This window comes from Salmo salar, chromosome 06 (assembly GCF_965601325.2).
Source record: "Salmo salar chromosome 06, fSalSal1, whole genome shotgun sequence".
Classification (NCBI taxonomy): Eukaryota; Metazoa; Chordata; class Actinopteri; order Salmoniformes; family Salmonidae; genus Salmo; species Salmo salar.
This window is the reverse complement of record NC_138296.1, coordinates 49,336,073-49,349,127: the sequence shown is the minus strand read 5'-3', so window position 1 is coordinate 49,349,127 and position 13,055 is coordinate 49,336,073. Positions and strand designations below refer to the sequence as shown.

At 42.0% G+C, this 13,055-nt stretch overlaps 1 protein-coding gene across 10 annotated transcripts in view; it reads right to left on the bottom strand.

Moving 5' to 3' along the window:
- Positions 1-8,158, bottom strand: part of LOC106607459 (uncharacterized) — a 46,825-nt gene extending 38,667 nt beyond the window's left edge. For 2 of the 10 annotated variants that reach the window (XM_014204429.3, XM_045720638.2), the window contains exon 1: positions 7,993-8,158. The gene's annotated coding sequence lies outside the window, so the exon portion shown is untranslated. Of the gene's footprint in view, positions 1-4,303; positions 4,782-7,992 lie in introns of those variants that run through there. The other 8 variants (XM_014204424.3, XM_014204432.3, XM_014204431.3 and 5 more) reach the window with 5 other exon arrangements.
- Between the last annotated feature and the right edge of the window lie 4,897 nt (positions 8,159-13,055).

Sequence of the window (13,055 nt, the reverse complement as noted above, 5' to 3'; positions counted from 1 at the left end):
ACATGTTTCATTATTTATTTGAGACTAAATTGATTTTACTTATGTATTATATTAGGTCAAAATAAAAGTGTTCATTCAGTATTGTTGTAATTGTCATTATTACAAAAAAAAAAAAATATATATATATATATATATATATATATATATATATATAAATTATAAAATAGTCCAATTTAATTAGTATCTGCTTTTTTTGGTCCTCCAATAATCGGTATCGGCGTTGAAAAATCATAATCGGTCACCCTCTACTACAAACACCCTCGGGCGCCAGGAACAAGCAAAACAAAGTTGATCCTGGCAGTGTGAACAATGCATAGGTATACAAGTGGAAAAGCTTCCAAAGATATCTTCCAAGGCACTCTCACGTGTCGGAAGTACAAATGCCTTAGTTTATTGTGGCTTGGCTAGGCCATTTCATGGCAAGATTAAAAAGATGCACCATCCTCCGATGCCACTGTGTGGGTAAAGCAGTGCTCTTTTCCCAGTGTTCAGTTCAGAGCAGGGATGGGTGATGGATGTAGTGCCGTAAACAGTAAAGAGCAGAGCATTAAGCTGATGGCTTCTGGGAAGCAAGGAGAGGGACAGGCTGAGAGGCTGAACATAGAGGCAGAAGTTTCATTGGCCTGATAAATGTCTAGCAAAACACGTTCCCCGGATTTATGTAGCTGGTTGGAGGACCTGTTTGTGCTACGTGGTTTTGAACTAAAGCTGGGCGATATAGAAAAATATCCATAGTGCGATAAATTGACCCATTGTTTACGATAATGATAAATCTGCAATAAATGATTTTGGGGGGAGGTGCTAGAGCTGGGCGATATGGACAAAAAGTCATATCGCGATAAATCTAAGTATTATGCCTGATAACAACAAATACAACTATTTAAAAAATTTAAACATTAATGGACAGTTACTTTACATTAGCGACAGGGCTGTAGACAATTTTTTTCAAGTGCCAAGTAAGGCATCTGAGATGGTAGCCTATGGATAAAAAAGTGCGAGAGTCAGCAGCCGACAGCGAAACAGGAAGATATTTTCATAGCAGGAATCAACATAATGCATAGGCTATTACTGTTGTCCAAATAATTTAGAACAATCTACAGCCCCCATACTCAACTGGCTGACCACTGAACAAACCTTCTCAAATAGTACTTGAGTACCCCTGAACTACAGGAACGTTGTGTAGCAAAATCACCTAAAATTACTGACGTAAGCTAAACGTATGATAAAGGCAAAGTCAGTAATTTTCGGTCTATCATCCCAGCTCTATTTTGAACCTTGTTTTGGTCACTTTCTGGGTATGCCGAAATGAAAATGTGGGAAATTGATGTAACAGGAATACTATTGAGAGTGATATTGAATATCACTACCACACTGTATACCACACTGTACTACAATATATTACCTTACAATGTATTACAATATAAAAAAAAAGCAATAATAACCTCAAACATACATATTACATGTTTCAAACAAGGCCCAGGCCTGTGTGATCTCTGTCTACAGTGGATTAGGACATGAAAGGAATCTGTTAAGGACACAGACAGAGAAGAAGTCATCAGGACAGCTGCTTTTAATTCAGCCTGGTTTATGCAATCGGTTGAATTTCCTGGGATTAGGCAACATTCCTAACACAAAATTGACAAGGGTTCCTTCCTTTTTGAACTTCATTCTGATTCATAAAAAAGTTTAGCCAGCATTCAAATCACCGAGAAGGATAACTAGGGTGCAGTCAAGTCAACCATGACGTGACTGAGTATCGACCATAAATAAACGGACGGCTCCGGCGAGTCCATTGACATTCATGGCCTCAAAGTGAACCATCTATTTCAAGGTAGTCATCACCCCCCCGGCACCAAAATATAGCAGCACCCATTTAGCCAAACCGCCTGGACACGCTCTACTGTTAGGTCTAGGACACCCTCACACTGTTAGTGAAACTAACCAATCCCTAGCGGGCATAGCTGGTTGCAGCTGCGTCATTATGAACTCATTGGAATGATATCATCGCAACCAGTTTTACCTGCTGGATCTGAATCTTCTACTCTGCATGTTGACCAATAAACACACCTTGACATGTCTGCACGTGTAAGCCCAGGCTAACCATAATTAACTGGCCAGTCTGCGACAGGTGTAGAGTCTGCTACACTTATAGAAGAAGCAGACTCTCCATTATGCAGTTAACAGCCCAAGACCCAGAGACATGTTAAGAAACATTGTTACCGTGCTGAGTCTGGCTGCATGATGTCAATACATCCGACGTAAGGCTGAGAGTAACCATGAATCAGCTCAATTATGTTGTAAGAGTAAAGATGACGGTAAAAACAAGATCATAGAGTCGTTTATGTTTATAGTTGAGGTTTTGGCTAGTGGGTTATGGGGCTGTGTGTGTTCTGTATGTGCTCGTCTTTACAGACAGAGGGTCACCCACTCCATGAGTTCTGCCTGCCCGCTCCACTCACAGTTGGCTGCCTCAGTCAGTGGATCTGACCTAGTTTCCAGTCAGTCCCTGCTATTAGGGATGGATGGGATAGAGTCAGGAAGGACTTCACCACGCTCTCTCTCTGTTTCTATCGTTCTCTCTCTCTTTATTTCCCCTCTCTGTCTCTAACGGCATCCATGTGAACCATGAACATTGGTCTCATACTATAGACGTGTTGATGGAAGTAAGGAACGCACCGTGTGCCTCAGAGGCCAGGCCAGGGCAGAGCAGGCAATCTATAGGCAGCTCTCTACAGTGCAGCGCTCTTTGCTCAGTGCAGCATGATGAGAGAGAGTGTGAGGAAGGGAGAGAGGGAGGGGGGGGAAGTAAGAGAGAGAGAGAGAGAGAGCTGGTGCTGCCAACTTCCTCTGGAAACATCAGTATCTGCTAGAAACATATCAGAGATGCTCTCCGAGTGCCACTGCAAATGGATATACAAACCGCTCATGCGTGCAGCATTAGGCTACCACTCCTCAGAGAGTGAGAACCAGCTAGTCCCAAGGTTAAAAAATACATGAGAAACATTGACCGTGTTCCTGCCCAGAAGCCCTGGGTTAGCCCAGTGCTGAATCAGGACTCATGTGTGTTAGATCCTACCATTAGGAGATGTTAATCTCCTCAATGCACAAGCGTGATGAGTGGTGGTGGAGAATGAATACCGTCGAGTAACATTAGGCCTAGTTTAGTATTTTCACTCAAAACAACTAAGAGGAAATAGGCTAGGCAGCCTAACATCCTTACAGGCAGAGTTTAACCACAACTCAAAGAATCAGCATGACAACAAAGCCAAGACATCCCAGATTAGTAGAGAGCCAGCCAAACCAAAGGAAGCTCATCTGGGCTCTCTCTCTCTCTCTTTGCAGTGCTGTGGCTCAGTGACCTTGCTACCTACACCACCCTTACACTACAGCACACTACAGTACAGTACAGTGGAGGCTGCTGAGGGGAGGATGGCTCATAATAATGGCTGGAATGGAGTGAACAGAATGGCATCAATCACATGGAAGCTGTGTGTTTGATACCATTCCACCTATTCCACTGCAGTCATTACAACGAGCCTGTCCTCCCAAATTAAGGTGCCACTAACCTCCTGTGCTACAGTAGAGTATGCGAGTCCTTGAGATCTGACAGAGAGCCAGGACAAGACTTAGCATCTGCTCTGGAGATCACCTACCTGCATGAGGTATAGGTTCATTAATTAGGCTAAAGGTATCCTCAAGTATTTGAGTCAATATTATTGCTAGGTTTTTGTATTCCACATTAAATGCAGGCTAAAATGTATGTAGCCTATTCTCTCAAACTTTAGGTGAATCCAATGACTGTATAAATAAGGGTGGACCTGCTTTTCCAGTTTGTTTACAGCTAGCACTACGGCTGGGCGATATGGTCAAAATCTCATATCCCGATAGAAGTCATTTCATATCCCGATAACGATACATATCACGATATAGCACATTTTCTGTAAATTCAATGAATAAATAGTTTAGATAAAATTACCACATGTAAAGGCCTATTTCTTATTACATTTTGAATTATACTAAACAAATAAAAGGTACTTACTCATATTTGATTATTTCTCCTTTTATTTTGAACCTTTGTGCAGATTTTCAACTAAAATATAAAATAATGTATAAAATCTAAAAAAGGTAAATAGAAAGCATGTCAACTATAGTTGCAAACAAAATAAATATAGGCCGAAAATATATATCTATATATACATTATTTTTATTTTTTTGTGGGGGGTGGGGGGGGGGGGGGGGGCTTGCCTGTTTTGCATGTTATTTTGGCATTAATATGTGTCACATATCAATTTGCATTTGGTACCTTGGGTCAAGTGTTAGCACCAACTCACGAAACACCCGTTTCTCGACCGTGTAAATTGGGGCCATGTCTCTGCAGATGTAAGTTGTAACAGCAGCTGTTATCTCCTTCCATCTTCGTGATTCTTTGCCATATGGTGTGCCGTGGGCAAAAGCCTCTTGCAATGTCTGAGTCGGGGGTTTGTTTTGAGCACTCAACTATACTTTTTGGGTTCTCATCCGTAGACTCTCTCCGTACTGTTTCACATGATTCTTGCATGGGTGGTAAAAGAGGTTAGTGGTGTTTGAGGCTGTTGTCGAGCCGGCCTGCGGCATATTTAGCAGTGGATGGTTTTCTGGTCCTTATCAGACTTTTCATACCCAAACCACGTCCATGTGACCAAAGTAGCCCCTCTTTTAGGTACGGTCTCCATGCTCTATGTCACGTTCGCTCTCCTCCATGTTTGTTTGTGTTGCAAATTTCCTTCCACAAGGCATGTGTGGAAGAACGCAAAGCAACGTCTAATTGACGAAAAAGATTGCCGTAAAGATTGCGATTTGCGACACAACGAAATAAACCATAGAGCATAATGTGAAAACGCTAGAAAAACATCTATCGTCACACAATATATATCGTCATATCGCCCAGCCCTAGCTAGCACATTCAAGTAATTCTGCATTTATATGCTAAGATGTCAGAGGTTCATGGCGCAGGGAATCAGTGAGAGTGGCCCTCAAAGAACGTCTGGCATTTACCTATATTCTGTACTGCCAATGTCCCTGAGGAAAAATAACAGCAAAATGTGATACTAATCCTATACATCTTATAACAGAGTGCATGAGAGAAAGCAAGGATGTTGACAGCTTTGAAACCAAGTCCCTTAATCGTGCCCTCAAAGGCAACCAACAGAGCTAGTAAGAGTTGTCAATCATGACATACTTGGTAACATTGGTCTCCTCTACATCCAATGTCCTTTAAGAATGATGGAATGGCGTGTTTGAGATTTGAGGTTTATTTCACGGGTGCGAGCGATCATGTTAAGTTAACAAGTCATGTCCTGTTCATCTGGCCAGGGGTTGAGTGTGAGAGACATCTGTTGGCATGGACCGCTGATGACTGCACAGAGGCATGTGTACAGCTGCTTGTGGCAGGGCAGACAGACAAGCAGCATCCCAAATGGCACCCTATTCCCTACAGCTGGGGTCCAGCAGCAGCTTACGCCAGGCTACGCTAATGCACTCAGCATGGGTCTCCGGGACAACTCTTTGATTCATAGTGCACCCTGACGTGTAGAAGTGCAGAAAGTAAGGAGTGCCTTGGCTAAATATTGGACCAATGCCAATTAGTGTTGGCTAGGATCTCTTTTTCGTCATCCAATCACAATGATGCACTCTAGTTTTGTGCATATTGTTCATAAAGAGTTAGGTGATTGTCAATTTAGTTTAGTCTTTAATCTAAACTTGAAAATGAATCCTAAAAGCATTGTTACTGGGCCTATGTTGTAGAACTAGGGCTAACTGAATTATGGTCCCTGCCTCTGATCACATTCAGTGAGGTCAAAACGGATGAGTGCAGATGTAAATTCCCTGCCGAGAACACAGAACAACAAATCACCGCCATAAATTAGGGGCATAATTTAATCGTAGTATGTAGTATGATTATCATACTACACTGCAGTAGCATGTAGCCTGCAGACCAGCTCATCCAATTAGGCTTTAGACATGTTTTACAGAGCTCCCTAATTGGGCGGTCCAATCAAATTATGCATGTACATTTGAAAACTAAAAGGTTTGTCAGAGAGCAGAGGGCAGTTTGTCAGCATTTTCTGTATCAACAAAACCATATGATGGCTAGGAATAAACCATTCACCTTGTTTTCTTAAGTCAGTCTATATCCCAATACTAATGAGCGTAGAATACAATGTTACTGGAAATTAGGTCTTGTTCTTGAAGAGTTAATCAAACAGGACAATGTCATTTCTACAGATTTCCAACATATGAGATCAGGGAAGTCCAATTCTTACAGTATTCTCCGGGATACATTTAACAAGATGGGCGTGGATGAGGAATTGGATAGGAGAGAGATGGAGATAAGCCTTTGTCCCTCGATATTCCTTTTGCAATAGACTCTGCCTATGATTTCGACCCGGAGCAAAAATAGTCGAGGGATAATGGAGAGTGTTGATTCATCTAACAAATGTACAGACCTATCGGCAAGTAGCGAAATCGGAGTGAGATCATGCATGCTCATCTCTCACTGCAACTCAAAGCAACAAGGGCTATGAAAAAAAATGCGGAGAGCAGAGCGAGAATGAGGTGTGTCCGCAACATTGAAAACACCGACAAACGCCATCATGTTATGGCCCAATGTGGCAAAAATAGACCACAGTATGAAAATTACAAGTGTGCTGAATAATATCGAAATAGTATGAAAAAAAAGTGAATCGATTATACAGTGAATCGATTTGTTTCAGACAAAGCACCACACGGCAAGGGCACGCGGAATGCATCTCCTCAACAATTAGATTGGACTTTGAGCCAAGATGAAGAGGCCTACATTTTCGAACAAAGTGGCTTAAAAAGAAGACCCGGCCTACTCCTTGATTACAAAGTTGTAATAGCAATACTTTACATCGCATGCATCCCTGGAAAGGGAGGTGCGGCAGCGCACGACCAAACCATTACAAAGCATTCCTGAACTGTGAATAATTAGCTAGTTAGCAAATGAGGTAATAAGCAGGTGAAATAACATTAGTGTCACAGTCTACAGTCAGTCAGTCTACAGTCAGGCAAGCCACCGACAATAAGTGGCCTGATGAAGGTTTAGTGCAAGTGGTGAGCTGATAAGCCAACATCAGCACCATTGACGGCGGAAAGCACAGCTGCGCAAATCCAATTTCATAGGCTCCAGAGGCAATGCTACTGCCTATGATTCAGCACAAAAATCTAACTGACACAAGTGTTGATGTAGCTATAAAAGTTTGCTACTGTCTGTACATGGATCAAAAAACAGATACTATATAAAGCAACAACAAAAAAACATATCCTGTAAGGAACACTGATTTCTTCTTTCAGTTTTCTCAAGCAAGACAAGCTACCCAAAGTAAAGACAGGCCTCAAGTAGGGAAAATAGAAGGGGTGCCACTATCTTAAAATCATAGCTAAAAATCTGTGGCCATAATAATTGGCGAGTTAGATAGTTAACGCTCAGCTAATTAGTTTGATAGCTAGCGAGCTAATTTGTAGCTTGCTAGCTAAGTTACACCCCTTGGCTACATTCATTAGCTAGCTTAGCCTCAGTTCACACATCATGACAGCTGTCATAGTTTAATAATGAATGTAAAACTCAAAATATATAACATTAAACTACAAAGTGAGTGTTTATGGACAAATCCCTTTAGCCACTTTTGATCCAATTATCCACATGGCTTATTTGGGGTCACTGCCTTGTGCGATGAATTTGCTAGCCAAGGCAAGACAGTGCCCAGGCCCAACCTCTCCTCACACCCAGACCTACAGTAGGCAACGGAAAAAAAGATACGCTCGGTGCCTCAAACCTAAATGACAAGCATGGAATGGCGCTTTTGTTTTGCCCCGAAAAAAAACAAACAGCCAACTGCTCGAATTCTTCATCATTCGAAGACACCTAGGAGCAATGACTTGCGGAATGTACTAGGTTTGCTATAAATAGATAAAAGCGTCTTTCTCTCTTACCTGTGTGGCAGACAGTTATTGTCTCTCCAGCTGCAGTCACTCAGTGGACACCCGACCGAGAAGAGTAGTTCACTAGGCGGCCTTTAAGGGGAGGAGGGCGCCAGAGTACAGACAGAGATTGTTCTGAAATTCTTCCCGAGCCTTCTGCACTAATGCTTGAAATAAAAGAGGTTTGTGTGTAGGTAGGCCTACACTGATCTCAGAGGAGGCTGGTGGGAGGAGCTATAGGAGGACGGGCTCATTGTAATGGCTGGAATGGAATTCATGGAACAGAGTCAAACATGTAGTTCCCGTATGTTTGATGTGTTTTATACCTTTCCATTTATTAAATTCCAGCCATTACAACGAGCCTGTCTTTCTATAGCTTCTCCCACCAGCCTCCTCTGTCTAATCTGTTGAAAATATGGTGTTAGAAGATAATGATATTAAAACAAGTTTAGCTGATAATAACAAATTGCAGGTCTTCAGCGATGATATACAATGCTAACCCAAACGAATGACACAATGGTAGACCTAACTTGTTAAATAGCCTTCTGCCCTATGTAATAGGTGACAGACACAATTTTTACCAATAGGCCACCTTTTGTTATTTTCTCACATTAAACCAATGTCTCATCTAATCTAATATATTTGAATTTCCATTCCTCCAGACCTGGCTTAGTGTCAATTTACCAATTATGTAAGCATTACTGGAAAACCTGCTTAGAGGGATCTGGAGTGGCAATACCCCTCTTGCTGTAAAACCTGTAGGTGGGGTATAGCAAGGGAAGCACTGTGCTTGCCACTGTTAGTGAACTCTAAACATCTATAGGCCTTTACTGCTCTGGTAGACTGACTGATCTAACACTCCTCCATACTAAACCAACCATAGAGGGCAGTAATTGGTTACAATGGTGTAATTACATGTAACTAGACTACACATACATGTACAGTGTATGGAATATAATTTGTTTCCTTATGGAACCAATGGAATAGTCCCCAAAGTGCAAACTCCAAACTAAATCAAGCACACCTCAAGTTTATTATATGAAAATATTTGGCATATTTCACCCTAGGTCTGGTATGTTTATTAGGAGATAGAGCCTCCTAGAAACACATACTGATATTTTGCAAAGCAATGGTTTGCATGTGTAATACATGTTGCAAAGAGAGTGTTGCCAGAAAGCATTGCATTGTGTCATACATTTTATAGACAAAGTCTTAACCATGAGGCAGGGTTGAGGTTAGCCCCTGGAGTTGCTTAGCAACCAGACCACTTGAGAATAAGCATGCATTTTATTCTCCAGTTAGGGACAAAGGCGGGAGAGGGTGAGAAAGAGGCAGATGGTACATGCCTGAAATGACTATGGTGTGTTTGGTCTGGATTTTATTGTAGGTGATTTGACATTATTCCTCATTTTAAATTGTAAACAATATATAACAATTGGTCTTAAAATACCTTGAAATAAATATTAATATTTTACTACTGATTAAGGTCTTTCAAAGCCAAATACAATAAGATAAATCCCATCTGCAGTTCTGTGGTTTGAAATAGTTCTGTCTATGCCATATAGCTTTGCATAATAGTGTGTAGGCTATGGTGCGGCACTGTTCATTTAATTGCAATATTTAATTGTCATATTAGTCTAAGTAAGTAAGTAGCCTTGCATTAGCCTTGGCTGTTTCTATAGCGTGAGGCAGCTTGATGTTCAAGTACACCCCTTGGACAAGACACTAGTCTATCACAGGGTCAATATACTGTAAGTGTAAGAAGACAGAATATGTCTGTCTGTTCTAGTCTGGTTTTAGGCACGTGAGACAGATTTATGTTAGATTTCAACTAAAGACAGTCAAGTAGGAACAGAGAAAAAGCTCCTTGATTGTTTAGCCACAGGGTGGCATTCTTTCTCTGGATAACATCCCCCAGCAGAGACTTACACTGAGCGTATTATGCTCTTTCCATGACATCGACTGACCAGGTTAATCCAGGTGAAAGCCATAATCCCTTATTGATGTCACCTGTTAAATCCACTTCAATCAGTGTAGATGAAGGGTTTGAGACAGGCTAAAGAAGAATTTGTAAGCCTTGAGACAATTGAGACATGGGTTGTGTGTGTGCCGTTCAGAGGGTGAATGGGCAAGACAACAGATTTAAGTGCCATTGAACCGGGTTATTGTAGTAGGTGCCAGGCGCATCGGTTTACACATGCTCAACAGTTTCCCGTGTGTATCAAGAATGGTCCACCACCCAAAGGACATCCAGCCTACTTCACACAACTGTGGGAAGCATTAGAGTCAACATGGGCCAGCATCCCTGTGGAACGCTTTCGACACCTTGTAGAGTCCATGCCTTGACGATTTGAGGCTGTTCTGAGGGCAAAAGTGTGTGCAACTCAATATTAGGAAGGTGTTCCTAATGTTTGGTACACTCAGTGTACAATCGTAGACTCTGTTCTAAGGAGTTGGTACAAGCATTCATGTCTCCCACGCTGAAACTTGTGTCATTGTGAGGTCAAAGCACTTTGCACAACATGGTAAAATGTACTGTAGTAAGCCTTTTTTTGTTAGTCATACACAAGTGTCGGCTACTTGTTTAGCAGTCTACATTTTGCGGCAGACATGCATGTATTCTGTACAATTTCTTTATGAGTGTAACCCATGCTGTTTAACTATACAGACTCTGCATTGACAGCCTTAGGAGAACAGGTACAGGCCCACTAGCAAAATGACATGGCAGAATAGGCAGGCTTTGTTGAATTGGCTCTTAGCTGAGAAAGGTGGAGTCTGTGTAATGTTCAGAGATTAATGTTGCACCTTCATTCCCAATAACACTGCACCAGATGGATCGTTCACGACAGCTATGACCAAACTGAAAGGATTACGGCAAGAAGTAAAAGACAATGCTGGATTTGATAGCCATGCTTGGAATTGGCTGGACACAACCAGCCAAATGGCTATAATGATAGGAGTCGCACTGGTGGCAATGGGAAGCGTTTTTTGCTGTGTCCTACCTTTTTTGAAATCTCTTTTGGTTCAAACTGCAGTAAAACAGATGGCGATAGGTAATTACAACCCACCGGTGGTAGTAAACCCTGTGCCGTGGACTCCTGGACAATATACAGATAGATATGGAAAAGCATGCAATGCTCTTGGAGGACCACTTGACTGTCCTTTTGGAAACCCAAACTGCCTATATGGAGTTACACCAGGAGGAGGATATGCTTGTCATGATTATCTACTACACCAACTGACTAGCCATGCCTGGCAGATGTCTATCTTCTCCTTTCCGGCCCAACCCAAGCCCAGTCTTCAGGGAGAGGTCAAGGGTGTATTTTGGGTGGGCAGATGGTGCGGCTGTTGGACTGTTTACCGGCCAAGGCTATTGTCCCTGAAGATTATCTGGCAACCGATGTTAGACTTTTACAGGGAGGTTACCCTCCTACCCTCCCTCCAGACTTGTGTGGTGTCACAGACCCCTCCTCTCTCCTCCCTCTCCAGATTCCTCTTCCATACAATGGGTAAAGACTAGAGATGTTGGTACGCACATCTTACTCACACATACTCACACACTATGACATATTATCTAACCCTACAAGTACAAAGAGAAAACAACAGCTGATGTGGATTAGCTACTGTCATGTGAAAAAGGCCAAGAAGGGATGCCAACGTTTATGGTGTCTCATCATGACCAACAGGTGATGGGTGGAGGGAGGCAGACAGACAGGTCTATATAGGTTGTTTTATGAGAAGTTAGATCATGCAAACATATGTTGTTTAAGAAAAATGTGTTTGTGTGTGTTTGTGTGTGTGTGTGTGTGTGTGTGTGTGTGTGTGTGTGTGTGTGTGTGTGTGTGTGTGTGTGTGTGTGTGTGTGTGTGTGTGTGTGTGTGTGTGTGTGTGTGTGTGTGTGTGTGTGTGTGTTAGCTTTTACGATTCTGCAACTGCAGGGCTGCGCATCCTTATACTTCAGTGTTAAGTCGGTCGGTACAACAGTCCATAAGCTCCAGCTTAGGTCAACAGCAGCTGCACCCAATGGCTCTGGCAACCCTCACTGAATAGGGAGAGCTCTTAACAGTCTCATCCTCTGTGTATAGGGTCAGATCCTCTCAAGCCTCCGAATCAGTCCATCTTACCAGCAAAGCTAGGGATTTTCCAATTATTGTTCATTTACTTTGACTTACAGTAGCTACAGCATACAATTGTTCCGGGTGCCAGTTCGCATTACCATTGAGGCAATAATCATTTTGGTTTATGGTTTCAGTGTTATGAATTGTGCTTAGGTTAAATTAGATCCCATCACATATAATGCTAATACGACTGAATTTACATAGACACAAAGTAATTGTTTCTAGTTAATGTTCATCCAGTAGAAAACAGTTACTTAGCAACATAATATGCTCTACATGTATGAATATACACATTTCACAACTAGTTCTTCCTCCCTCCCTCTAAATCCTCAACCCTCACAGATATGTCGTTAACAAACAGAAGCACAGTTGTCACTCACCTGTTTGGAATGTCATCACGTCATCGCTCCATTAGCTAGTCTAAATATGCGTACGTGACAGACGGAGGCTTTTGACACGTGAAACCTAAGAATGCGCTAGAGACCCATTATGTAATGGATTTCAATGGGACCACCAAAGAAGGAGAGGATCTCCCCCACTTTAGGGATTACACCGCACTCCTATTTCAGAGGAAGTGCACACCATTTAGAAAATAGTTGCCATCTCTCAATATTGTCACTTTGCAACAGTCACGCAACCACACCATGGAAATAAAGATTAACATTGCTTTGGACCTAGATGTTTGACACTGAACATTTATTTTCATTGTCGAAAACGTTGTGACACACACGTCCACTCACACACACACAGACAGAATCAGTCACACACATTGAGGACAAAGATTTGAACAAAAAAGGAGAGGAACAAAAGAAAGATTCAGGTCAGCGACATCTTGAATTCTGCCACAGAGAGAGACACCTGTCATTAACATCAGTTTGTACATTTTGATGCAGGACTCAGGGTGCAGGCAAAAAGGTCATGCACTTTACAGTTAAAACGTTGTACTCACTTGATCAT